General features: G+C 38.2%; 1 protein-coding gene across 4 annotated transcripts in view; it reads left to right on the forward strand.

The window, feature by feature from the left end:
- EPS8 (epidermal growth factor receptor pathway substrate 8) overlaps positions 1-27,079 on the forward strand; it is a 131,971-nt gene that overhangs the window by 9,894 nt on the left and 94,998 nt on the right. Inside the window, exon 1 of one of the 4 annotated variants that reach the window (XM_052667316.1) lies at positions 23,496-23,584. The exons of the other annotated variants lie outside the window; for them this stretch is intronic. The gene's annotated coding sequence lies outside the window, so the exon portion shown is untranslated. Of the gene's footprint in view, positions 1-23,495; positions 23,585-27,079 lie in introns of those variants that run through there. 4 annotated transcript variants of the gene reach the window in all.

The raw sequence follows: 27,079 nt of genomic DNA on the forward strand, positions 1-27,079 counted from the left end.
AGAATAATAGCGGTCTTTTGAAGTACAGAAAACCTGCCTAAGGGGCCATCATTTTAAAGTCTAATATGAAATTCTTTTTTAACAAGGTTCATTCCTTCACTACTGAAGTGCGAGGAGATGTATGAGTTAAAACCTTGCTAATCCTTCATTTGCACAGAGTGTTTGGCTCGTTCCCTAACCGTCAAGGAATTAATGATGTGCTTCAGTGTAAGATCTTGTATTACTAGACTGCAATTATGAGAGATTTTGTGCTGATTTTGATGGTGCTTAATGAATTATCTTAATACATGAAATGAAATTACCATTGTCAAAACGTATGCAAAGGCAAAGAAATCTGATTCTTGCATTTACACATGAAATTAAGTGATTTCCAGTAGAACTTACAGGCCATCCATACAAATTGGTGAGCCATGCTGCATTATGTTGTACGTGTGACCAGTTGAACAGCCGTGTAGCTGGTGACGATAGCACCTTCCTCCCGTACTTCTTGTTTGGCCTTCCACTTGGAAATTGCACAAAAATGTAGTGTATAATTTGGTACACTTAATGAATTCAGATCATTCATCCTGAACCTGGATAGTGATCTCTGGCCATTACTGCACGGGAACAGGCTTTGAATGAAGTCATTCGGTGGAGGCCCTACAGCAGAGATGTCAAGACAGACCAGGTATGCCCAATCTGATTTTAACTGTTTTCCTCCAGTGGAAGAAGCAGGCTAAGCTGTGTGGAATGCTGTTGTCTCTGTGCTTGTGGCTGAGGACAGAGGTCCTCACAGCCATAGCTAAATCATATCTCGTGCCTGAACCTGGTATGGTGTCTCCAGTGTATGCATGCCATCCATCTGCATGCTCTCCTGCAGTTCTGCTCCTGGCTGATGCAGACTGTGTGGGAGATAATACGTGTTGTTTGCATTTCAGGCAGAGGGAGTCAGCGGGATGAAATTACAGTTTCAGAGCATCTACCTATTTGTATTGTGATAGCTTGTCTAGATCTTAGCTGGTGAATGAAGGCTTATTGTACCAGACACTCCATTTCAAGAGAATTTTATTATTTAAAAATAATATCTATTTTTAAATCTCTACATATAATCTATAAAACCTGTTTAAGGCCATAGCAGATCATTACGTCATTTGGTTTGACCTTCAGAGTGTATGAGGGGGGAGATTTTCTGAGCTTCTATATCTGGTAGGAAAATATAAACCAAGATTTCTTGTCCTTCTTTTTTGTCCAAGATAGACACATAAGTTTAAACTGGTTGCCTCTGGTACGTCTTGGCTTTTCTCGCTAAGTACATTAGTGAACTTCTAGTGGTTCTGTGCTGGAATTATGTGATTGCCAGAATGTGGTGCTACCCCCTTGGTTCTGGTGTTTGTATTTATACATATTTTTGGCACATGGCAAATGCAATACAGGTTTACTCCTCTGCATATAGGCCTTTTCCCAAAACCTCCCAGGCTAAAAGCAGATGATGCTGGAGCCTGTCCTTTCTTTTCATGCTTCACTGTATAAATTGCATAAGCTTGAATCTCTTTCTGAACCATTATATAAACTTTGCATAACCATTTTTGGCTTATATGGCTGATTGTGACATTCAGTTGGAAAACATTTTTGAAGAGTTAAGGTCTATATTGCACTTTGGGAAATGCCGTGGAAGTATTGGTGGGGTTCCTATTTATCTGCACGATGGCAGATTTGATCAAGTCTGGTACTTTCTACCTCCTGAACTTTGGAGATGGTGGTGTGCAGTGACTAGGATGTCCAGATGCATGCTGCCCTAGTACTCCCAGTAATGCCAGCAATAAAGTTTTTTCTCCATAGTCACTTGTTCTTTATGGCTGCTGTTTTATAAGATTCACAGATATTACTTCAGACAGGTTAGCAAATTGAATCCACAACGACTGTTGAAAAGTCACAACTGACGCAAGTCCCACTTAGTCTTAAAGTCTCCTTCACGGATTTTTAGTACAATGACTTCTTCAGGATGGACTTCTTCAGGATGTAGAAAAGTGCATTGGAATTTTAGATATGACCTTGCTCTTTATGTGCTCACTGCCCTCCTGCCCAGCTTGGAACTCTGTTGCCAGTAATGAGGAAATGTTCTGAGACAGTGCTATTGCCATGATGACTTATAGAAATAGAGGAGCCTTCCAGATATTCCCCTGTGATAGGCACATGCCTTCAGGAATCAAATGACCTTAAACTGATGCAGATCTGGAGCTTGGGGTTATTTTGTTGAAGAAAAATGATTTTTTCTTAGGCGTTGGGCTGGTGGTGTTGCACTCACTGATGATAAACCATGTGTGACTAACATTCTTGGTCTAAATTGCACTCTTCACTCTGGACACATTACACCTCTAGAGAAGTATTTTGGCCAAAAAATATATATACATGGCAGGGCCTTTGCCCTCTCTTGCTTTTTATCATTTATGTCTTTAGGACCATTTGTGTACACATTCTGTGCAGTTTGCCAGTTTCTGTCCAGTATTACAAAACATACATATATATTGTTCTCATCTATAGTGTCTTTCTTAGGAAAAAGAAAACATCTGGTTATGTGTATATGCCTTCAGCTGTTAATAATTTCCAGAAAATAATACAATTCATATACTGTGAATCTGATAAACTGTAGGGCTTGGTGTGCAGTAGAATTCAAATGTTTGCAGCTGTGTGAAAAGTCTTCTCCCCCTCATTTGTTGGATGTAGCAAGTAGAAATCTTTTTGTTTCAAAGCTGACTGAGAATTGTCTAAAACCTACCTTGACCAGTTTGAACGTATTCTTCCGTCCTATTGGAAATGTTCATGGGGAATCTCAATAATGGTCTTTGTTGAAGGAGTTGCCCTCAGTTGCAGGGGAGAGGGGTTGATTTATAGTCAAAATACCAATCTATAAGTATTTGTTCCACTGATTATAGTGGGGCAACTTATCTTTCTGCTTGCTCTTAAAATGCTTTCTCAAATATTAAAAAACAAACAACAAAAGAGCAAAAAGTGAGAACAAAACCCCAAAAGTCTCGCTCTTGTTTTATTTATAGAATCTTAGATCATATGGAAATAATTTAAAGGAATTTGTCATGCTTTTTTGGGGGGGTGGGGGGTGTCATTTATTATGGGTAGTGACTTTTTTTTGAAGTGCATTGTGTTTTCATGAGAACTGGGCTGGGCAACGTCTAACTCCAGACACAAAAGCAAATAAACATCAAGAAACTCTGTATTTATCTGAATTTGAGAGGGAGGATCTAAAATTACCTAATGGTCTCCCTTGTCTCTCTTCAATATTCTTTAAAGTTCTTCTGCAGACCTGAGGTATTACTCCATCTCATTGGTGTGCCACTGTAGTACAGATTATAGAGAAGTCTCAAAACGTATACCATCTTCAGACTGTATAGCAAAGAGAGGCTGAAATTGCTGTAATACACTGGTTCACATAGGCTGATGCTGATTTTACTCTGTTCAGCTGCAGATTTTGGTGGAGAAGTGGAAATTCAAAGATTGATGTGAGTGCTAATTGACAGATAACATATTTTGGGCACTTCTCATGTCCTGATGAAGTAAACACGAGGATTAACCTCTCTGTTTTGGGACTGTTTATTTTATTAAAAAGAGCTGAGATCATTTGTATGTAAGGCTGGCTACTTCGAATTTCTGAAAAGCTAATTAATGAAATGTGGCATGTCATGCTCAGTGTTACTATTCAGTACTGCCACAAGCTGTGCTATGCTTTGCTGTGGTATGCTGTGCTATGCTATCCATTTTTTGCAAACTGTAATCTCTTTTCCATTTCCATCACAGTTTCCAGCTGCTTGCTAGGCCATAGGATTGGCTGTCGTGATTGCGCATTGGCGCTGTAGGTGAACTAGATGTGGTGAGTGGTGTGAAGATTAACAAACTGCAGCTGTTGATTGGGGACTAAGCAGTACATGACCGTTGAGAGTTAAGAGAGTCCTCAATTTCTCATATCAAGAAGCCCTTGAATTTGCTTCCGCTCTTCTTTCTGTGTCTAGACTTATCCCTGTAAAGGCTAACAGTTAAACTGGAAGTACATAACTGTTTGTAACCAGGGCATTTTCTTGTTTTTCATAACATCTACTGTATGGATGGAGGTGAAGAAATGGTTTTTGTCTGTATATATTTTTGCTTTCATGTATTTTTGCTTCTATATATTTTATCCAGATGTTGCACTGAGTAAAAATGGATGTGGTTAGCTACCAAATAGTGAAAAATGTAATGATTGTCCTAGCACATTAATTCCTGCAGCCATGATATCAGTGGTGGCAAGCAGAGGTGTGGAGTGGGGAATATCAGTGCTGCCACTCAGGAAACCAGAGTTGATGGCTTTTGTCCCTCCTCTGCAAAGCCCTGGGATTCTTCTGTCATCTTGAGTTCAATCTTGTGGAAAAAATGAACTGGCTCACCTCCAGTAGTGTGATTTTTATCTTGAATTAACAGTAAGTTCCTTTTCCAGCTTTTCCTTTTGTTCCAAACTAAGAGTGCTTTCTCTTTTTTTGGGATTCTAATGGGTTTGCTAATGTGTGAAATATATCTTTTTTTTTTTTTTTTTAAACTCCCTACTAATCCTATTGCTATCAGGCTCTTCGATCTGCCCTGGATTTTAAGGAGTCCTTTAAAAATAGATATCTTTGTTGGCGATTGGACTGTGATGCTGTCTCAGAAGTCAGCCACCATTTTGAGAATGACATCTGAGTCTGCCTATGTTTCTGCATGACTGGAAACTGTCACTACTCATTTCAACTTATTAGTGTTATGGATGGATATGCTGGTTCATCTAACAAGGAGGAAACTCTAGGCATTAGCATTAGAATTCAGATTTTGTTCCCAAGAGTAAAGGAAGGGGTGACTGTAGTCGTGAGAGATGGACACTTGGGTTGGAGGCTGCACTACAGCTCAAGGAGATGTTGAGTGGTTTGCTTGCAGATTAATAAAAGAAGCTTGTGGTATTTTGACCAGTTGAAGAAGATGCTGTATTTGAATGTAAGAGTTTAATACAATAATTCAGTCCATCAGCTATAGATTACACCATGGAAGACACTAAGTCTTATTCTAAAAAAGGAGACTTCAGTTGGAGATACTTATCTTGGGGGGGGAGGGAAGAGCCTTTGACAAATGAGACCTTTAAGAGGGCAGATGCAAAACTCTGGCTGAATATTGTGCTTCTGTAATAACTTTTGTGAGTCCATGCACAAACTGAAGGCATGCAAAGTGATTTTTAAAAATACATACCTGTAGAACGATGGCCCAGACTCCCTATCTATCTTTAAAGGATCTGAAGTGCTCAGGACACACAAGCACTGCTGGCACACCATGGCTTTTTATCATCTAAGCAGGCCATGAGCCAAAAGAGCAGAGGAGTCCCTGGCCAACTGGGGCTATAACCAGCCCCTTGCACAGCACTGCCACTATTCTTCTCACAAGGCAAAACCATGTTTTAATTTATTCATTTTTCTTCCACTCTGATATGTCTACATTCCCTGAGCAGAGATTGTTTTCACCTATTGAGGCACTTCGGTGCCTAAATACAAGCCTGGCACATGTTTGTAGTTGAAGCATTTTGACTCACAGCACCTCCACCATTTGGGACCATGGTGTGCTAAAATGATCAACTGGTGTTCCTGAAATAGTTGACCTGACAAAGTGGGATTTTTGTATATTTTTTTTCTTTCTTTTTCTTTCCTCTCACCAAGTTGTAGTTGAGTCTTAATTCCGATGCTGCCATGCAGTTACACCACTGGTTAACATCTCTGTGACTTGGAGGGAATACGCACTCTGAAATGTTTACTTAATCATTAAACAGAACTTAAGTAATAGTTACAGCCAAATCTTGGTTTAACATTTTTCTTTTTCCCGAACTAGAGTTCCATCTGCAGCAAAAATACAGTGAATTTGTCTGAAACTGTTGGCTGACAAACGATGCAGAGGCGATTGTTAAGGTGATGGTGACAATTGGGATAAACTAGGTGCTACTAACAGATTTTAGACTTACCTTTGATACTATGTCTCAATAACCCAGTTATCTTTCTATAACAGATATCTTGTGGCTAGCTGTTTATCTATCAGCCTTTTTTGAGTAAGCTTTCAGTTCTCCTAACCTCTGATGCATTTATTTGGAGACTCTTTCCTCCCTTGACAGATAATAAATGCTATTGGGAGGAAAAGGAAGTTTTGCAACCCTAAGATTTCCTGAAGGGAAGAAAAAAACGTTGTTAAGATTCTTTTAAAATAAATTAAAAACATGACCAAATAACTCAATGACTCACAGCTTACAGGAACATCAGATTTTTTTTCTCTATGATGATAAGGAGATATATTTTATTCCCATTTATCCCAAAGGAAGGTAGATTTTCCCAGCTATTTTTTAGCAGCTGCTACAATTAAGCACTGCAACTATATTTAAAGGAATAGTATCAATTTTTGTCCATTTAGTAAAATGGATAGTTGTGAATAAGTAACAAAATCAGATCTGAACAGTAAATAAAAGGAGATGGTGAATCAGTTGAAAATTATATGAGGAATTCCTAAAAAGCTGAGGATAAATAACTGAGGTGGTCATTCACAGAAATGCTTATGAAGAAGAATGTTTTCATTGTAGCAAGTAGACTACAGCACAGGATTGGCAAAAGAATGCTACTTCAAATAGCAAAATTTGTTTCTGTAACACAGTTCTGAGACTTGAGCACAGGTAGAAACTGCATTATTCCATTACTGGAGCAGTAATGCGAGCTAGTGAATGAGAGATCTCTTCCAAATAGTCTTGTTTCCTTTAAGAGTTATTGACCTGATCTTAAGGAGGGAACTCGCCTGATCTGCCTTTGAGGTTGTTTTGCATCACACAGTACAGATTTTTACAACTCTTATACTAAATAAGGGGCAGCCTGACCCAGTGTGTGGCAACCCTGCCCATGGCAAGGTGTTGGAGCTCAATGATCTTTTTGAGTTCTTCTAACCTAAACAATTCCATGATTTTGTGAAATAACATTGTAAAAGCATGTCTTTTTACCTAATATGTGCTATATGTAAAATTTTTAGCTCATGGAGACCATCTTCTTCTCCTATATGACCTTTATGACACTTTTGACTATTTGTTCTGCACGAGTGCTTTATTTTGACCTTCAGCATAAAAAGGAAAAAAAAAGTGTGCAATCTTAAATATAATTATTTTATTTTATTTTAGGCATTTCAAATAGTGCTGTAGCAGTAGCTACCTAGTCTGTTTTGTTTTCACAACAGCATTAGTACAGAGAATCGGAAACCCAATTTGTCCTGGAGCTTGAACAGAAAGTTGCTATGGTAACTGGACACTATACATCCCATTTGGGACTTGAGTTAGGTGTGCATATTTCATGTTATTTTCTAGTCCTCATGAAATGTTGTAAGTCTCTGAGCTCCCATAAAACACATCTGGGGTGTATTAAGAAATATCCCCACACTGTGTTGTATCTCGTTAGTACGTGCCTTCATCCTCACTCTGTGTTGTGTGAAGAACCAGGGATGCTGTGCTGGTTGTTCTTGGGCACATGGGAGAGATTCCAGCTGCCATCCTGTGCCCAGCTGTGTCTGCTTTGCAGCACCTCAGAAGCCAGACCTTGGGCCTAGATCTTGTCCAGGGCAGCTCAGGAGGGTCATCATCACCCCGTTCCTGTGCTGAGAACAAGTAAAGAGACTGCCTGTGCACTTAAAGGAAAGGAGGAAACCCTGATGGGGTGGAACTGTTAGGAACCATTGTATACATACTGTGTGAGATGAGTTCCCTCCTCTTTCATGTCTGTGCTCTTTTGCAGAGCTTTAATGAAAAGAGGCTTCCTTCTTAAGTTACAGGCATTTCCCACAAGCAAGAATGTGATGGCTGCTCTTTCTTCTTCTGCGTAAGAAGTTCTCTCTTACTTTGGGTGATGTTTTTGCATTCACTCTGTGGTAGGGCTGTGGGCCAACCATGTCAGTGCCCTGAGTGCTTAGCCCAGCGGAGCACAGGCCAGAACACAGATGATGGGCTGGGTGCCTCTCTGAGCTTGCAGCTGCATCAAATTACTCCGGTGCTTTTTTCTCTATTTCTTTTTAAAACATTCTGACTGAGGGGTTTAGCACCATATGTGAGCTGATTGTAAAGGGGCTCTCGTGTTGTGGGATATGTTTAGGTGAGAAAATAGGGTGTGAGAGACAGCACTCTCAGCTGTTTGCTATAGGTGTACTTTGTGTGCAAATTTGCCAGCCTAACTGATAATGCCAAAATTATTTGTCTTTCTTAACATAGGCAGATCCCTGTAACTTCCTATTTTTAACTTTCCTAAGATATGTAATTATTTTTTCTAGGTTTGTTGCAACATCTGTAAATATTTACCCATTAAATATTCCAGCTGGTAGCTTCCCATTGCCTGCTTTTCATCAGTTTATGTGCAGCATTGAATGATGGCTGTGGTGCCTTTTGGGTAAAAATAAAATGCAGATGGACCTTTCTTAGGCACAAGCTTCCTTTGGGTTCCGCTTGTGATGGGCTTTCCATAACTTTCTGATATGTAGGAAAGCCCCTTGCCTAATTCAGAAAGAGAAAAAACTCTGTATCTTCCATGTGCTGTTATGTTGGGGTGATTCTTCATTTTATTTTATTTTTTCCCTTTCTACATTCTTTTTTTTTTTTTTTTCCTATTTGTTTTCAAAGTGCAGTGGAAAATGTGTTTCTCAACTAACACTGACAGTTCTTCTTTGTCCTTGGAGAACATTCCTCTGCATTGTGGGGGGTTAATTTTTGTTTTGTTGTGGGTTTTTGTTTGAGCTGGTTTTAGTAAACAAGTTGAAGTTCCTCAAGGCTAGAGATATAAAAAAAGTTTGGGGTGGTGACTTGAGGCATTATGCTGAGACATGTTTGCAAACTAACTCTCTTACCAACTTGGAAGCCCTAGGTAAAATATTCTCTCTTAAAATTGATAAGTATCTCAGAATACAGCGCTAGTACTCAGCTGTCTGCCTTTCCTGGAGGTAAGGGGAGGGAGTTCTTGTGAACATCCAGTGTTCTTCCTTTCTTTTATGATCTTTGATGTTTGAGAGTGAGATAATATTTTACGTGGTTATCGTAAGAAATCTGTTGATGCTTTGCATCTCAGCCCTGACTCGAATGCAAATAACCATTCAGTAAGGTAGAACAGGTATATTTTATACCCTCAGGACACTGATTGAGAGTAACGATGTAAAGCTGCAGATATTTCCCTTCCTTCATGTAAATTTAGCTGGAAACACTTGCCCAACCCTCTCCATGTTATTCAATCTTGCTTAACTTGGAGAATCATGGAGGAAAGACATGGGTTCTGTAAGAGCTTACCAAGGGGGAAAATAAGAAGTGCAGACATCTTAATTTTTTTCTCACTCTTTTGGGTACAAACTAAGCAGAGGGGTCCAGTGTCTCCTCCTATGTCCTAGTATTTGCATTCAACTATGTTTCATAGAATGGGCTTGGAGTTCTGTGCACGCAGTGGCAAAGGAATGGGGTTTTCATTCCTGGTTTTGCAAGGAGATTCATAGTGAAAATAATACTCCACAATCACAAAGGATTTGCAGATTTGTAAAAAAGCAATGTGTCAAGCTAAAGTTAGATTATAGGAACTGTCTGAACATCAGTACACGAGGAAACAATTATTTTCTTGCCTGGCTAGAGAACTGTCATCTTTCACACTGTCAGGAAGAATCCACATGTAACCCGAGTAACACACAATCATGTTTCTCTGGAACTTTCAAATAAGATTTTTGAGGTTGACAGACTCTTTATTGTATCAGCATTGTGCAGCTGTAGTGCAAACAAAACATAAGCATCTAGAAAATAATAAGGCTGAAAAATGTGCCACGTTTTTAGTACTGGGAATTATTGTATTATTATGTCTCTGAGTAGGTCTTGAATGCAAAACATTTTTACTTCCTTTAGGAAAACAGATGATTGAACGTAATGTTTTCGTTTTCCTGTCGTTCCTGTTACTTTTGCAGCTCAGTAATGAGCACTTCTTTTTTGAAATCATCTATGCTCACTGTATGTGGTTCTGAAAGCAGTCTTCATTTCTGGCAGTTTCATGTAAACCAGTTGAATTTTGGAGATGAAGCTTCTCCGTGCTGTTCTTACTTGCTGTAGGAGCAGGGAGGAGCTGTGTATTTAAACTCCCAGCCACATGTAGGCATCACTGTGTCTCAGCAGCCATCACACTATTGTCAGTATTCATATAAATAATGAGTGCTAAAAAAAATGAGCCAAGTGACTTAAACTTCCATTTCTGTAAAGACAGCCTCTTCCTGCCTAGTTTTCCTGAGAGAATTTGTTTTAATATTGTTTCCTTTACAGCCTGTGGAGTACATTAGACACTACTTCCACAAGGATAGATCAGTGAATCTAGTGAAGTCCTTGGCCTGATAACACAACTAAAGAAATAATTGACAGGTTAATTTATGAATAATGTACACGGTAAAACTTAAAGCTATCACAGACAAGTACTTATGCCTTCATCTGTAGGTGGAATGTGTCATTCCTCAGCAGAATAGCTACATTAGTCTCACATGGAAGAAGGTATGTGTAGAGACTGAGTGCTCTATCTTCATTGTGCTCCTATACTCAAAGTCATTCTGTATCTGCATTAATTTCCTATAAAGAACAATTTAGAGCTTAGAAATGCTGGCCTGAGCATCATTTTTCTGAAATAACTTAATGAATTGGCATGTAGCCTTGTCATCTCATGGTTGGTTGAGGTCCTGAGGCAATATTTAGTGTAATAGAATAAGTGGTGCTCTGGTTAACACAGTCAACTCTTATGTAGAAAGATGCGTTTACGACTTACAAGAGAAAGAGTCTTTTCACTGCACATTTAGCTATTATTCTGCTAATTCCTTGCAGAGATTTGGAAACTGCCACATCTTTGCTTTCTTTTGGATTGGAAAGTGCTTAGTATGCTCTTTCTGAAGGGCCCAGAATTTGAACCCACAGTGCTTACATGAGGATTAACTTCCTTAAAGACTTGAGGATCCCCACAGAGTTACCTGAGCCCTTTAATCAAAGATTGAATTTTCAGCTTAATATAGTACTTACATTTGTCCAATTCCAGGGAGGCTGATAAATTAATCTTAATTAAATTTAAGGAGGAAGGAACCAAAAGAAAAAAAGAAAATACTGTAGAGTTTAAAGGTTTGAAGGATCATTATACAACTGGACCATTATTTTTTCCAGGTAAAATGTGGATATATTTTGTATTTATTTTTCTGAAAATATATTTTAATTTAATCATTTTAGACCAATGCTAGACTTTCAATAATACACTGACTATTGTACTTTTGTTTTCATGGGAAGAGTGTTTTTCAGATTGATAGGTTGAAAGCTCATTTAATAAGCCTATCTTGTCATACTAGCATAAATTGTTGGAGTCAAATTGGTAACATTAAAAGTAACATTAATATCAGAGGCAAAATTAATAGTGAATGATTCCATATGCCATAAACAGCCGAAGTTAAAAGTGATAAAGGTAGTGGCCATTTTTATCTAAGAGTATTTTTTGTATGCATTCTTAAGTTGACTTAAAAATTCTGTTAAATCCCTGCGCTAAGAACACTCAGGTGTGGGACCATGCAGAATTATTTAATCTCCTGAGAGTATCTGCCTTTTAATAAAACAGACACCAGTTTAACATATTTAGATCTATTGATTATTTCTGAGGAAAATTGCTCTTTTGATTTAAATGCAATGGAAACTTTCTATGAGTGTTTGTCTTTGGCAGGCCAGTATTGCCCTCTTTCACATCAACAAGGCACCTCTCTAATTCTGGTTCTAAATATCACGTTTGGTGTTTTTGCATATCTCTTTGTGTCTCATAATGAAATTTATACACAGATATGCAGCAAATTAAATCAACAATGCCTGAAATTAGATTTCTGTGCTTTAAAGCTATGGAAGACAGTATTAACTTCAGTCTGTCTTCTAAGCATCCAAGTTACAGGTCATCATCTATTTCTTTCTTTGGTCAATTTCTTCATTCCTCTAGTTGTAGAATAATTTATATAAGCTTACAGAAAGCTTTTTTGCAACTAGTGCTTGGTATATTCCACTGACATAACGTAAGTACTTCTCATATCTGTGTCCCTTGTGGGTGACCTGAAGTATGTGGTTCACCATTGGCTTTCTTGTGGTTGGTACCACAGGAGGTTTCCAGCCTCCTGTGAAGTGATGAAGTCTCCTGCTTGAGTAGGATCACAAGGCACTGAAAGGTTTCTCTTTCCTCTTTTCCCTGTGCATCTCCTCTGAGTGTCCTTCTTTTATATTAGTCGTCTGTATTTCCTCCTGCAGGGAGTCTGCGGTCACAGCCAGGATCTAAAGTTCTAATAATGGTGTACAAATTGTTTTGAAGGGACAAACAACACCACTTTGGCTACATAAATAATGCAGTGGGTTACCTGATGTCCTGCAGAGACTACTAGAGGTTCTCACCTCATCACATCTGGTAACGGTTGGAAAGTGTTGGCTTCCAGTTAGGTTGGTCGGTTGTTTTGCTTACTAGGGTTAAACAGAGCTCTCTTCTTTGTTTTTTGTGATGTTCCAAATATATGAGACTTCCAAGGAGAATCGGTAACATTTTCTTCCTGCAGGGTTACCCTTCTCCGTGTGAAAGTTTCGGTTTCCATTCGGTGAAAGGGGAGAGAGATGATGATGAAGAAATAAAAACACTTGTGCCAGGAGCTTCACGGAGTTGAATTAAACTTGCTCTAAACATATAATGTTCTGCTTCATGTTGTGGCACTCGTCTTTCCATTATAGCTTCCTTTTTGTTTTGTATTTCGGCCTCAAATTTAACTCTCTGTGCAAAGTTTGGGCATAACATCTTTTGGCAAACACTCTTTTTGTGTATATTTTTCTTGATTTTTTTAAAACTAATTTGGTTTAATTTTTTGATCCAGTTCTGTGAAAATGATATTTTATGGTTACAGTTACAAGTCTAAAATTGGGTTTGAATGCATACAATAATGAGTTGATTTGTACGGTTTTAAATGGTGGATTTCTGCTTTTATTTCTCCATTCTTTTCCCAGTGGAGTTCTGGTAGGAAGATTAAAATGGGGAAACAGTGGATTAGGAAACGTTTGTTCAGAGTTTTTGTATTGGAGTATATTAAGTGTTGGTAATACTTCATGAAGTGAACAAAAATAAGCACAGTTAAAATACTTTGTTGATATTGGCAAGAAAAAAAAATAGGCTTTCTCAGGAAAGCTGATGGACTAGTTTTGTCTAGCTTTCTAAGGTTTTGCTTCAGGATGGCATGCACAAAATTGATCATGTAGCTCCTTATTCTGGCTGTGTGGCTCTGAATTTGTCTTGCTGGATGGCTGGTCACCATTACTGGCAACAACAGTTCGAAAATATAAGGTGTTATTAGAGCTGTGGAAAAGTGTCCATGTAAGCCTTGTGATATTTTTTTTCTTCTGCAGGGAAGTTGGGCTTTCTGTATATTTGTTTTTACTTATAATCGTTTAGTCCAGAATTATTTTTTTGCTTGTTTGTTTGTGATGTAAATCCTGCTCTTGGCTCAACATGAATGTCAGTTGGAGCTCTTAATATACTTGAATGTGCCACACTGCAGAATCAGCTTAATAGCAGTGAGACAAGAAAAAATACAAAGTAGTTATTCATAAGAAGGTCAAAAAGAAGCAAGGACTAGATTAAGGACAAACTCTCTTGTTCTTGAATTATAAACCAGAGGAAGGAAGATGCTTGGAAAAGTTGCAAGGTAATAGTTTAACTGTTTAAATATGAAGTTACCCTTTTTGCACTCCCTTAGCCTGTGGGATAGTACTGCAAGACATTACATAGACCATTACCTTTTAGTAGGCTTCAGTAAAAGAAACATTAGCAAGGAAGCATTTATAAGAGGTAAGTGATGGTCTTTATTCTTCTTTTGTTGTTATTTATGTATTTATTTTTTTAAGAAGCAGGACCTTTTAGAGAGCTGAGTTCTAGCTCAGACTGGGAGGAGTTGATTAAAGGAATGTAAATGGATTAAAGGAATGTTAGTTTACCATATTCTGTTACAGGATTCCTTCTGAGTACTTGAGCATTAGTAGTACTAGCCATCACCTATGTAAAACAGAGCCAGCAGACCTTATTTTACAACAGAAGAACCATCATGTTTCTTATTATTTTGCAACATCAGAGAAGATTGTTTATCCCAAAGTCTTGAGAAACCCCTGCCTCCCAGAGTCCTCAGATCTCTAGCATGACCAAGGTCCTGTTCAGGGTTGCAGGATGATGCATATTAGTGCAATGGCCCTAGCGGCAGTAAGTACTATAAAAAGGTGTTTTGTTGCTTGAATGTGTTGTTTGTTTTGTTTTTAAATAGGAATTAACAGTTATGCTCTATTGGAAGTAATGCGGTGAAAAAGGAAAGCAGCCCCAAGGAAATTGCCACCTTGTCTGTATTGCAGACTAGGCACTTTAGATTTCTGAGCCTTCTTTTGTCAGAGGCGCGTGTTGCTTTTTTGTGAATTAACTGTGAAAGTAGTGGTCCCACACAAGATAATAATGAGTTCAAAGGCTGTGGTTGATACCAGCCATGAGCCGAATAAAAAAGATCACAGGTTTTGAGTCTCATAAGATTGCTTTGACTTACAGTGGGGACTTTATTACCTTGATGGAAAATACCAGAAAGGTTTGAAAAACGTTGCTTATGCTGTAATGCTTTGATCACAGTGGAACAGATGAGCTCTTAACATATTGATGGCAAATGGGGAGAAGTTTAAAAACATAGCGAGAAACAGTATTTGAGAAAATGGGAAGTTGATCTGAAAATCTCAGTCCAGTCCAGTTCAGTATCAGTTGTTTTGATAGTGTGCCTGTATGTGACTCCCAGAAAAAACGAAAAGACATGCTGATAAAAAAGCATCTTTTTTTTTTTATTTTTAAATTTTTTTTTATGGAGTGTATGCACTATGAACTGAAGTACTTGAGTAAGAAAAAAAGTTACATGAACTCGATAACAAATTTTCAGTGATTCAGAGGTTACATGTGTGGTGTGCTTTATCTTGTCTTGGGATAAAAATTTCATGATTGTAAGTTTTGATATGGCTTGGAACCAGCTTCGGATTACGTTATGATGGGGAAACCTCACCCTGCTCCTCAGCTACAAAGATAAACTTATTGGCACTGAAACTGATTTATTACAATGGTCTGAACTTAAAATAGCTTTCATTACTCTGGTGGCCATAATGTGGTAAAATTCTATGAGTGTATTGTTGCAGAAACCCATGTGCTTTTTCTTATACAAGTGATTTCAAAAGGCTGCACAACTTTTGTGCTTTCCTTGATATACAGAAGATATAAAGATCTTCCTGATGATGGAATTCCGCAGTGTGTTAAGATCAGGAAGGGCTAATAAGTGACCAGATTTAAGTTTGTACAGTTTAAAACAAATCTTCAGCAATTCACTTTTTTTTCTGAGTTTTCTTAATAGCTGAACAGCTGTTAACTTACCAATTGCTCCTTCATTCTCTTCTCCATCCTTCTTGAGAAGAGATTCCCTTTTAGTCTTTCAGACTTCCTTCTCTGATATCTTTAGAGGTCTCAAAAAGACAAGAGAACTAGAGTAAATCTCTCCAAGGTGAGATTAGCAAATTTTCTAAGTGAATTTCTTTATTGTTAATATAAATATGAATACTGCACAGTTTTCTTAGCACTCTTTGTCTTTCACAAAAAAAACCAAAGGAACTTGACTTTCCAGGGTACAGTGGGACTGTTGTTTCAGCTTGAGTTCTTTCAGCTCTCATTGTAGAAGAGGGCTAGCAAAAGAAGGACATGATAGCAAGCAGGTGGGGAAGTTCACCTTCTTTGCTTTAAGAGGACAGCAGGTGTTCTGGTAGACTCTGGTGCTGAGGTATGCAAAGAGTGGATATTCTGCTTTGCCATCATCCATGATGTCCTTTGTTCCCCTCTTTCCTTGGAATGTCACCAAATGGAACAAAAAAGGCCAGCCTGAAGAATGCACACTGTTATTTATCCTGTTCCAGTTTCTACTGCTCTAAGTACCTGTGGCAGACAACGTCTCCTTAGAAACCAGTGGTAGAATGAAAGGAAAAGAAATGTTTTTGGGTTGTGCTGAAGAACGCAACCTTTCTGCATGGTCAACAGGGATATCATGGCTGTTTCTGCCACAAGGCAATATCTGGCAATCAGTAGCTAAAATGCTCTCCTGTTTACATTGACCATGGTAAGCCAGAGAGTGTAGAGCTAAGCACTCTGCTCTGGGCACCCTTTCTAGTTGGAAAGACACTTTCCCCTTCTCACTCCTCCTTCTCCTTTCCAGGAAAAAAAAAACCAAAAAAACCCAAAAAACCAGAAGGGCAACAAATTAAATTTCTTATTGCTTCTTCCAGTACAATGTGCAGTGCCTCCTACACATCTTCTGAGTTGCATCAGCTTTTGCCAAAGATCCAAGATCAGTTTTTAAGGGTGCTCCCCTTTCTGGAGCAGGCAGGGAACTTGTCCCCAAATTACTATCATCCATGTATTCTGCACTGTGATACCTCCTATATACATTCTTATAAAGTCCATAGATGATTTTCTTCAAACACCATTAACTTTTCTGAAACATATATTTCTCTCTTTTTTTTTTTTTTTTTGTTTGTTTATTGTATGCATATATCTGAAGTCAACTATTTCTATTGTAGCTTTAACAAGAGATCTCCCATCTATTGAATGTTGAGACCAACTGTCTACTGACTTAATCTGAGTCTTCTAATATTAATATTCCTTTCCTTTAGAAAAGGATTCATTGTAGGAATGCTGCCAAGATATGCCATCCTGTTTGGGAAAGTTGGGTTCTGAGTATGAATATATCTGCCAGTTTAAGTATTACATATTCAAGTTTAGAAGTTGGATATATGAAAATAACTTCTAGAAAACCTGAGGCTAATATTCATCTTTTTTTTTTTTATTTTAAAATAAAACAGAATAAAAATGCCAGTGATCTTTTTTTTCAAGTGATTAAACCTGATACCTGCAGAGTTTGAAGCTTAAACATTGTGGCAGGAGGAAACAAAAAGTAAAAAAGATTTACCTGTTCACTCCGTCAGAAGTTGAAACTGGCACAAAGGCAAAAGTAGATGAGGAAACAGTGACAAGTAAATAGTCACTGAAATTGTTTATCACTTTGCTGTTAATAAACCAGGTTTGTCATAAATGTACAGTGAAAACAAGGAACATAGAAAAATTTGAAGGGCAATAAAAAATAATAAAAAACTAAAGCAATTTTGAACTCCTGCACCAGTGAGGATAGACAGTTTTTTAGAAATCTGACTCAGATTTAGGAAACTGTATTAATATAAGTAAAATGAGATTTTTTGTGTCATTCTGTTGTCCTTCTGTGAGATCTTTCCCCTTTCTTGTGAAATCATCAGCTCTCCTGCTGACATCTTTATATCAATTCATGGGGTAATTTGTTGGTCTATTTCGGATGACTTCTATAGTGGGCCTGTAGGGCACCATTTTGAAATGCTATTGTTGTGTAAAATCTTTTAACAACTTTCTGACTTTTTAAAATACCTAAGCCTGGTGGAGGCTTCCAGCTCTTTTGGCTTTCTGCCTATTTCAGACAAAATGGTCCAACATTTTCACTCCATAAGGCTCTGAGAAGAGATGGACATTTACGTGATAAATGTGATACTGCTGTGGTACACTGATGGGTAAAAACATACTTTGTGGTTGTTCTAGAGGTAGTTTTGCTTTGTAATTTTGTGAAATGAGAGTTTCTGTTGGTCAAGAAACTTTCACAAATGCGATGTGTAAGCAGAACATCTGTAGAGTTAGACATCAGTGATTTTATTTATTAATTTTTAACTTTGGGATTCAGTGTCCTTATGTAAGGGAGAGAGTTTGGATCATTATATTATTATTATTATTATTTAATCAATTACTATTGCTAAACAGATTTTGTAAAATGTCAGACTAAACAAGCTGTTGTCTCTTTTGACCTTACCGGTGATGCTTTTCTCTTTGTCTTGCAAATGAGCTTTTGCCTGTGGACTAACCCAGCTCCTGAAAGGTAAAAAAGCTAAAAGCTGACTTGAAGTTATTATTAATTATTATTTTTCTAAAAATAAAGAATGTGGCTGACTTAGGAACAAATTCCTATAGAAACAACAATAGTAAGGTCTTCAATGATTTGAAGTTCTTTTTCAATTTCAGCATGATGCATCTCATATTTCTGCTCTCTCAAACCCTCCTAGACTGCATCAAGATAACAGCATTAAAAAAGTTGATTACATCTGCTCAGAATGCTATGGAGAAATCGTTAAATAAAATAAAAAATAATGGATGAAAAACTCTTCTTCCAGGCTATTACTAATTTCACAAAGCAGCTGTGGTTCCAGTTCTGTTCAGGTAGCCCGTTCTGTTCATTTTGAGGAGTGTGTCTGTGCTTTTTCCGGACAAGGCTATGCCAAATTAATTGAATTGTTTTCTTTTATGAAGTAAATCTGGCTAAGCCACACTTACTTGGGTTAAATAAAAGCAAAAATAAAGCTCACATGGGTTCAGGAAGTTTATTTTGTGGTTCTTTGGAAGAGAACATTCTGTCCCCTCTTTACAAAACCAATACAAACAGTATCTTGGCAAAGGCACTATTCTTTGTAGATACCTTACCTTAAATTATCTCTGGGTTACTTTCTCAGATTAAGTATCACAGTTCCTGTTTCCTGGATAAATTCTGCCTCATATAACCGTGCTTTCACTTTGTAAGACACATCTGCAAATCCAGATGAGCAGTACAATTAAATCTTTTAAACACTACTTGAGTCCTGCTGATGAAAAATACTGAATAATAGAAATGATGGCTATAGATAGAAAGAGAGTAAACACTATTTATAAAATATCACTTCTTCAGAAGCAGTTGTATCACATTACAGAAATTGTCGTGTAAATATGGCTTGTGTGGACTGTTGATGTTACAGGGAAAGAGCTGTATAAGTAAGGAATAAGGGATTTTTCTTTATCAGGTAGCTGAGGAATTGCACGTGACTTTCATAGTGAAATGTCACCTTTGGTTTGTTTAACATTTTTTACAGGGGTATTATTAAGCTGCTTTCTCTTACTATCTAGAAATGCATGGAGAGCAGTGTATTTCATGTGCTTCTATTAGTCATTTCTCACACGTGAGAATTTGACGTGCGCTGCAGGAACTGAGAGAGAGCATGGAAGGAAAAGTGTGCAGTGCAGTCCTAATCAAACAGTGAGAAATCTCCAGTACTCTCTTTTGGTAATGTATTCAGTGGAGCCAATTAGTGGAAATCTTGAGCCATGTTGTTAGGTTGTTGGGCTGATCCTTCAAGTGGCCATAACTTCTACTGACTTGAGCTCTTACTAGAAGCGAAATGCTGTGCACCTTGTAGGAGGCAGTGTAACTTGTAAATGTAAAGCAGTATTCCCAGAGAGTGATAAAAGCAAACTTATTCACAAACTTATACTGAACAAATCTCTTGCTGTAACAGCTTTGAAGTGAAGTTTTACACACGTTTGGATGTAGTGTTTGTGAAAGTTCTATATTTAATAGAAAAAACAAAACCCAACCTAGCAAACCTCACAACCTTTCCATTTCCATACATTTGAATCCGAAGAGTAAAGCTTTTCAATTTTCACATCAGCCCTATCTTTTTAGAGGCCTTTTTCCTATAATTAAGAAGGCATCAATTTTTCCAATTGAAGGCAAGTCCAATCAGAGCCTCTCGCACAATTATTTCACTCTTCCCTCCCCCTCATCATTATCTGATATTTTGTTTGCACCGTCATTATTCATTAACTGTGTTGATGTCCAGGACTGCAAAGACTAAAATCACATTAGCAAAAGCAGACCTCTGACTCCCCATTGAAATCCATTTATTTCTTTTCTGCTTTTTTTTTTTTTTTTTTTTAATTGACTTTCAATTTCAAAACCAGTCACAAGTTCTCAAGACAAAGAGCTCTGAAACAATGAAATTAGGTTGTTTTATTTTTTTTTTCCTTTTCTTTTTTTGGTACTTTGTTTCTTAGCAGAATTATTTAGTTCTTCCAAACTATTCTGAGGAATTAAATTCTGAGTAAGATGCTGCTGGGATGATAAATTATAATAAATTATAATAAATTGTAAGAGACATAGACTGACATTTTTCTTACTTATACATACTTGTGTATGTTTTTTTTATGGATAGATCCGTCTGAGATGAGGAAATAGATTTGACACTGCATGTATCTATTTAAGAAGAGATGTAATCTACCTCTTTCTTACATACATGCTCATGTACATATGTGTATCTATCTATGTATGCAGCTATCTATATTTAAATACATACGTAGATAATATCCTCCTGAAAGGGAATGGAATTCTATTCCCTTGTCTTAGAGCTTTGTATACGAACCTGTTTGGTTTAGAGGTAAGTTTTGACTATGTCCCTTTTTCCTCTGGGTTGCATATTGAAAAGGTTTAGCAAGGCATGGGTTGCCTAGCTTTCTTTAACATTTTTGAATTTTAAGTTGTTAACATAATTAGATGATTGGCAGATAAACTCTCACTACATCTTAGTAAGCAGCTTGATAAGGTTTAGTACATAAGCTAGCTAAATATATGACTTTATGTGTTAATGTGCAACTATTGGATCAATTCAGATTGACTGAATTGACCTGTCACTGCCTGCCCTGTTACTGGATTGACTGGCTGCTGCTCCTTTCTAATTCTATGCTCTCTGTTGCTATATCAAATTGATGTGTACGTTTCAATTATTCATAATTGAATTTATTTTAAAATGGAAAACATCACTACAGAGTTGACCTATAAGGGAGGGCAGATGGAAACTCTCATAGAATTGGGATAACACCGCAGTGATGTCCCAAAGAGAATAACTGGTAAGAAAATACAACTGTAAGCAGGGCAGATTTGTTAAAATTTGAAAGACTGTTCGGCACCTTGCAATGGAGAAACTACAAAGCAAGTGGTGACTTGTAGGTGTAACCAGTTTGGAAGAAAGTGTTGGAGGTGAGCTAAATTCATGGAGAAAATGGGAGAGAACCATAACTGCCATCTCTAAAAAGAAGTGAATAAATAAAAACTAAAATGAATAAATAAGAACTGAAATTTGTTCTCGCTTTCCTCTGTGTTTCACCTTGGCTTTTGCAGTATTCTTCCTTTCCTGCATCCTCCTTCTCCAAGTCCCCCATAAGCAAACTGAGCAATTGAACATAATGCGGCTTCTCTCTCCCTCTCTCTTTAACAACTGATACCTTTTGTTAAACTCTAAATTCCTGGATGCAAAAACTTATCTTTTTTTTGCTTGTTTTTTTCCCTGGGAGTGGGCTGAGAGAAAATGAGCCTGAGCCAGACGGACAGCTAATCTTAGGAAATCCTTACTATTTGTTTGTATGTTTCTGGATTTGTTTTTCCCCTCCCTCCACCAAATGAGTATCATCCTGATGAGTCTAAGCTTCAAATCTGTAGCAGTTGGTGTGACATACCAGGCACTATCATCTCACCTTTTTAATCAGAGGAGATTTTATACCTTGTGCCTTAGCGCTTCACAGCCTGAAAATACAAGCTGTGGGGCTCTGATAACAGACGTAGTGACTGGCTGCTGTCAGCATGAAAATGATTAAAAATGAGTGTGTGTGTGTGTGTGTGTGTGTGAGCTTGTTCACTCCCTTTCCAGCTGAATAGAAAATGAAACTCTCCAAAGCCTTTTATATAAGTGTGTGGGTTGGTCAGTGTTGAGTTTGTTGTTTTTTTTTCCCTCAGGGATTTTTTTCCTGTTTAAAACTGTATGGCTGTGCACAGACAAACTTCATCCCCAGCTTCCTTTTGAAGATGCGTTGTAAATAAAAGACTATACTTGTTTTGACCTCTGAAGCATGATCCTGTCTGCAGTTCAATACTGGATGTACCCTCTCTGTGAAAGATAATAGCTAGCAATTTCTTTTTGAGGGGAAGGTAGTTTCCAGTCGGTTTCTCCCATCTGTGATTTTTTTTTTTTTTTTTTTGATAAAACAATGGCAATCTGCTTCCTTCAGCAGCTGAAGCACTGTGATTCTTTGACAGCAAATGTGTGGAGTGCTGCCTTGCACCTTGTAACACTCTTCTTTATTTAAGATGCTGTCATGCTGGGCTGACTGCTGCCTTCCCAGGAGTGTTCCACCAAGGAATTATTGATGAGATGCAGGCTGGTCTGCAAAACACACACTGATTATTAAAAAAAAAACAACAAACGTGTGTGCCCTTAGCTATTGCTAACCATTTAAACGTCTCAGAGAATTTTGGAATGAAGCAGACACTCTGTACATGGGTATGGTCCCATTAAAGCATCAGTGTGATATAGCTCAGCATCAGGTACTGAATCTTCCTGTGACTATCAGATTTGAAGACTGTTGCTTTGAGTAGAATTTCTCAAAGTCATCTTCTTGAGAACATAAAAGGAACCACTTGTAGGGCTGAATATGGAAAGTATACAATGGACTTTTGCCCAAGACTTTCACATTTTTGCCATGTTGTTAAGAGTGTTCTTTGGGACATTTGGACAAAAACCTGAAGATTGGTGCACAACTGATTTGTGCGTTCTGGTCTGATAAGTGGCAGAGTTTGAAAAAGACTGGCCTGAAAAATGATCAGCGTAATTCTGACTTTATGCTGGAGGAGATGAAGTAAGAACAAGGAACTCAATTACGTTATTTCAAGGTCCACTGTTTTATTAAACCAGTCTAGGTATTAATTAAGGGAAAGTTTGAAAAAAAACAGATTTTGTGCTATTGTAAAGTATCCATTGTATTTTTGCAAGTTGCAAGGTATGTGTCCTCAAGTTCCCCTCACTCATTACTGATGTTCTCCTGCTTCAGTGCAAGCATAGCAGCTGCTGACTTAGGAACCACTTAAGGTGTACACAGTTGCCTGACATTGCTCCAGAGCTCTGAACCCCAGAGCTTAAATAACAACTTCAGCACTAACTCTGGCAATCTATAAAAGTTTTTGAAATTATTGCAATTGATTTTCTGGTTTCCTAGACATCGAGAAAGCAGGCTAGTCATTGAAGTTTTTAGCCAATAAATAGTTTCAACTATTAGAAGTTAGAAACCACAAATTTTATAGAAGCTTAATCACTTGAGGTAAAAAAAAAAAATGATTCCCCCAAAGCTCAGTGAGAGGGACTGTGTCTTGGTAGGGAAGGTCCCACATTTGAGTATGTTTGCTGGCTGTCATGGTTCTCAGTCTGTTTCCAAAGCCTGAATACCAGAATGGGGAAGAAGGCAAAAACCTTTGCTCCCTATGACAGAGTTAGGAAAGCATCTCAGTGTGGAGCTACCTCTTTTGAAAATCAACACCATCAGGAAGGTACAATGAAGACTCACTGCACAAATAAAGATTGTGTCAGCCAACGCCTGCTTATCACGTCAAGTAGTGATTGCATCGTGACGTAAATCCCCTTGTGCTATGAATACATCCAATTGGATAGGTTTGCCTGGGACTGCACACAAGGAATGTGTCTGAGTTCAAATGCAGTTTTTTCCTTTCCTGAGAGCTGTAGTAATACCGTGGGTGTACAGCTTGAATTGCAGCGTATGTGGTGAGTGTCCTGCACTTGGGCTTAGACTGTTTTATGTTCTGCTTTAATTCCCTCTCGGTTCTGTTCTGCTACCTGAAAACACGGTGTGCTCTTCTGAAATAGCAATAATAATCGTTGCCTGCAGCCTGAGTTCTCTCGTACAATTTTATTATTATTTTTTTTTTTAATTGTTGATGTTTTTGTGTTGATAGTACTTTTTCTTAATTCCGTGCATCCTTTGGTGTCAGGGCAGTGTTATTTGCAGGTGATTGACCAAAACAAATAGCAGAATCACGTAAACAAATCTCCTGCCCGTTTCACCACTGATGCTGATTATTGTATGTCGGAGGTGCTGAAACATTGAGTCAAAAACTGCATATCCCCATCAGCCTGCGAGTCACTAATGGTCAGTTATCAATGAATGTTTTGAAACCTAAGAAAATATTAGCTTAAGCAGTTCATTTGAACAAATCAAAACGTTCTTTTGTTGGTACGTGTTTTGCTTAGCTCCACGGAATCGCTGAAGCTAGGTGATTATTTCTGATTGTTTCAGGGTAGCAAAATAGAACTTAATTCTTGATGGGAGTAAATGACATTTACCCTCCTGTAACTGTGCCAATCACCTTTATTTTTTATTTTAAATATAAAATTCCTGAGAACTATTATGGTGTGATGTTTTTTTTTTCTTCCCCTTTGATCCTGTGTTTCAAAACACGTGGTTTCCTGATCTTTTAAATCCTAATGATAAGGAGGGGACTCTCCCATCAATATATTCAAGGCCTTGCTGCTCACAGAGGGGATTTGCCTTTTGAGAAATAGATAAATGTGGCCATGGTGAGTGCTATCCTTGCATGTGGTGAGGTTGCTGCTGCTTATGCGTCCTGTGCTGCAGGCAGAAGATTGGTGTCATGTGTGAGAGCCACACTGTTCTCTGGATACCAGCAGCTTGTCATTGCAGAGAGTGTTTTACCTTATAGTTTATCACTCAGAAGGTTCAGAAATGATCATCATCTCCTTCCTCCAGTGACTTAGGGAGTGATTTTAGTGTGCTTTTTTTTAATGCTCACTGTGAGGGGAGATGCTTCGCTTTTTGCTTGTGCTGAGTTTATGTACAGTTATTTTTATTGCCTAAGTCAGATTTTCCTAACCTTACCCAGAGCCATTAAAGTCTATGTGGAGAAAAAATGGATGTGAAGAAAAGGAGTGGTGGGAATGAGGCAGAGGGAAGAAGTGGTAGTTAAACAGGTTTGGGTTTTGCTTACAGGTGGAATGTTTATTTTATAATACAGCAGCTATTTGTAGTGCACAGGGAAGGTGAGAAGCTGGTGGATATGTGCAGGTGACATTTGTGCAGCTATGTGGCAAGGAAGGGCTGAGCATGAGCTGGTTCTTTCCTAGTTCTTGTAACTGGATCTGTAAAAGATGTCTACGCTTAACACGTTAATTCTGTTCTCTGCTGTGTGTGTGCATGTCATGTGGCTGGAAATTAAATTAGCTAATGAGATCCAATTCTATTGAAGCAAAAGGAAGCCAAACTCCCTTGGCGTGCAGGTGGAGAGCACCCTTCCTCCTCACTCCTCCATTCTGGGAAGCTGTGGTGGCCATGTGTGGCCTTCACAGAAGGTGTGCAAGCAAGGGAGCACACATGCCTTACTGTGTATGTGTAAAACCAGGCTGCCCTTTAATATGTCAGAGAGGGTGTGCTCTGAGGCAACGGCCCTCTGCTCCCCAGGATGAGTTAAATAAGCCGTTGTCTTAGAGCTAGACGTCAATGGATCCTTGACCTACTGACCAGTGCAGTACTTCCATCCCATCTCACATAGGTGGGGTGGTGACAGGGCAGCACACATGGGAGATTTGTCAGCCAGCCAGTATGCTTCATTTGTGTAAGCTGGTGACATCAAGCCATGTTACCTTGATACTTGGGCATGAGGAAGGACATCAAGAAAGGAAATACACTAAGGTGCTCTGCAGAATAGTAAATGTACTTCAGTTCAAAATAGATGATATAAAAATCTGCTTTAAAAATTACGTACTGATACAAAAAGTGACTGAGAATTATAAGATATATACAATATATAAGTATTTCACATGAGACATGGGCTTTAAAGTTTTAATGATGTCACACTATTATAAATATACTTTGAGTTGCTTGAAGATGTTATAAATATCTCTTGTAGGTAAAAATTGCCTTAGCAAAGGTCTTGGAATTTTTTTTTTCCAAGTTTTATAGCATTGTTTCTAAGCTAAGAATAACAAGCATGATATTAGCCAAATATGTTTTCCAGTAAAATGCAATCGCTGTTCTCAGAACCATGTATTTTCACCCACAAAAAAAACCCAGTGGAGCTGGGAGGAATGAGTTCCCACCTGAGGCAGCTCTTGCAGAATTTCCTTCCGTGCGTATTGCTCTCATTCCCAGTGTTGGTGAAAGTGCTCTGAACACAACTTTTAGAAAGTGCCTGGGAAAATCTGAGTCACTCAGGAATGATCCAGGGGCCATAACAAACACAGTGAAGTTAAAATGTCTAGTTTTGCTGCATAATCTCTGAATTAAAAATAAATGAAGCATGTATTACTCAGTTCTGTCAGCTCCCTGTCTCTTAAATAGGAACAATAATGCTTGGTGATTCTATTTGCAAGGCTAACTAGAATCATAGAATATCCTGAGTTGGAAGGATCCCGTGAGGATCATTGAGTCCAAGTACTTTAAAGCCTGTGTTGTTCCTAATTGAAACTTGTTCCTAACAGCAAAGGATCACAGAGGAAAATGAAGACTTCTCAGAAGCAAAGGGGCCTCTCTGTAGTTCTGAAAGTGAAGCCGGGGAAGGCAGAGCAGACTCAATGGGACTTCATGATGATTGAGAGCACTCTGTAACCTAACCTACCAGCAGTATTTTGAATCTTGTCACGTTGTGTTTTTCACCAGCATAATTTAAACACAGCTCCTTTTAATGGCTTAATTAGTTAAAAACCACCTTCACTGAGGAGATGTTTAATTGTGTCGTTTAATTCTTTACTGAAGCTCCACTCTGGCTTTCTGAGAATCTGAGGAATGCCACTAACAGAGTGGAACCAGCACTCACAGGAATAAATTAATAGCAGCACCATGTTTGTGTCTTTTACCAACTGATACATTATTGAAGGCTAGTACTGCACCCCCATACTTCTTCAAATTCATTTGTTCCATTTTGGTTCATTCTTTTGAACTGTTTTGGGATGAATGGGTTCACTTTACAAGCCTGTGATCAGCAGCAGCTGTTCATTGTCATCCTTTAAATCGAATCCATCTGCCAGTGAGTTCTTTAAAGTGTGAATTTCAGATTGTCAGGAGACTTGGTAATACCAGTATCCGGATGCCGTTTGCCAAAAAGGGGAGGGGAAACCCAACAGTGCTCTGTAGTGAGCTCTGAGATACCCTTGCAATTTTCTCTGTTGTACTTTGCTGCAGCCTGTGGAAAAGAGAGTTAAGTGGCTGCAAAGCAGTACTTCTGCACTGATATACAGATAAGTGTT

This window comes from Tympanuchus pallidicinctus, unplaced genomic scaffold (assembly GCF_026119805.1).
Source record: "Tympanuchus pallidicinctus isolate F22 unplaced genomic scaffold, pur_lepc_1.0 scaffold8, whole genome shotgun sequence".
NCBI classification, from domain to species: Eukaryota; Metazoa; Chordata; class Aves; order Galliformes; family Phasianidae; genus Tympanuchus; species Tympanuchus pallidicinctus.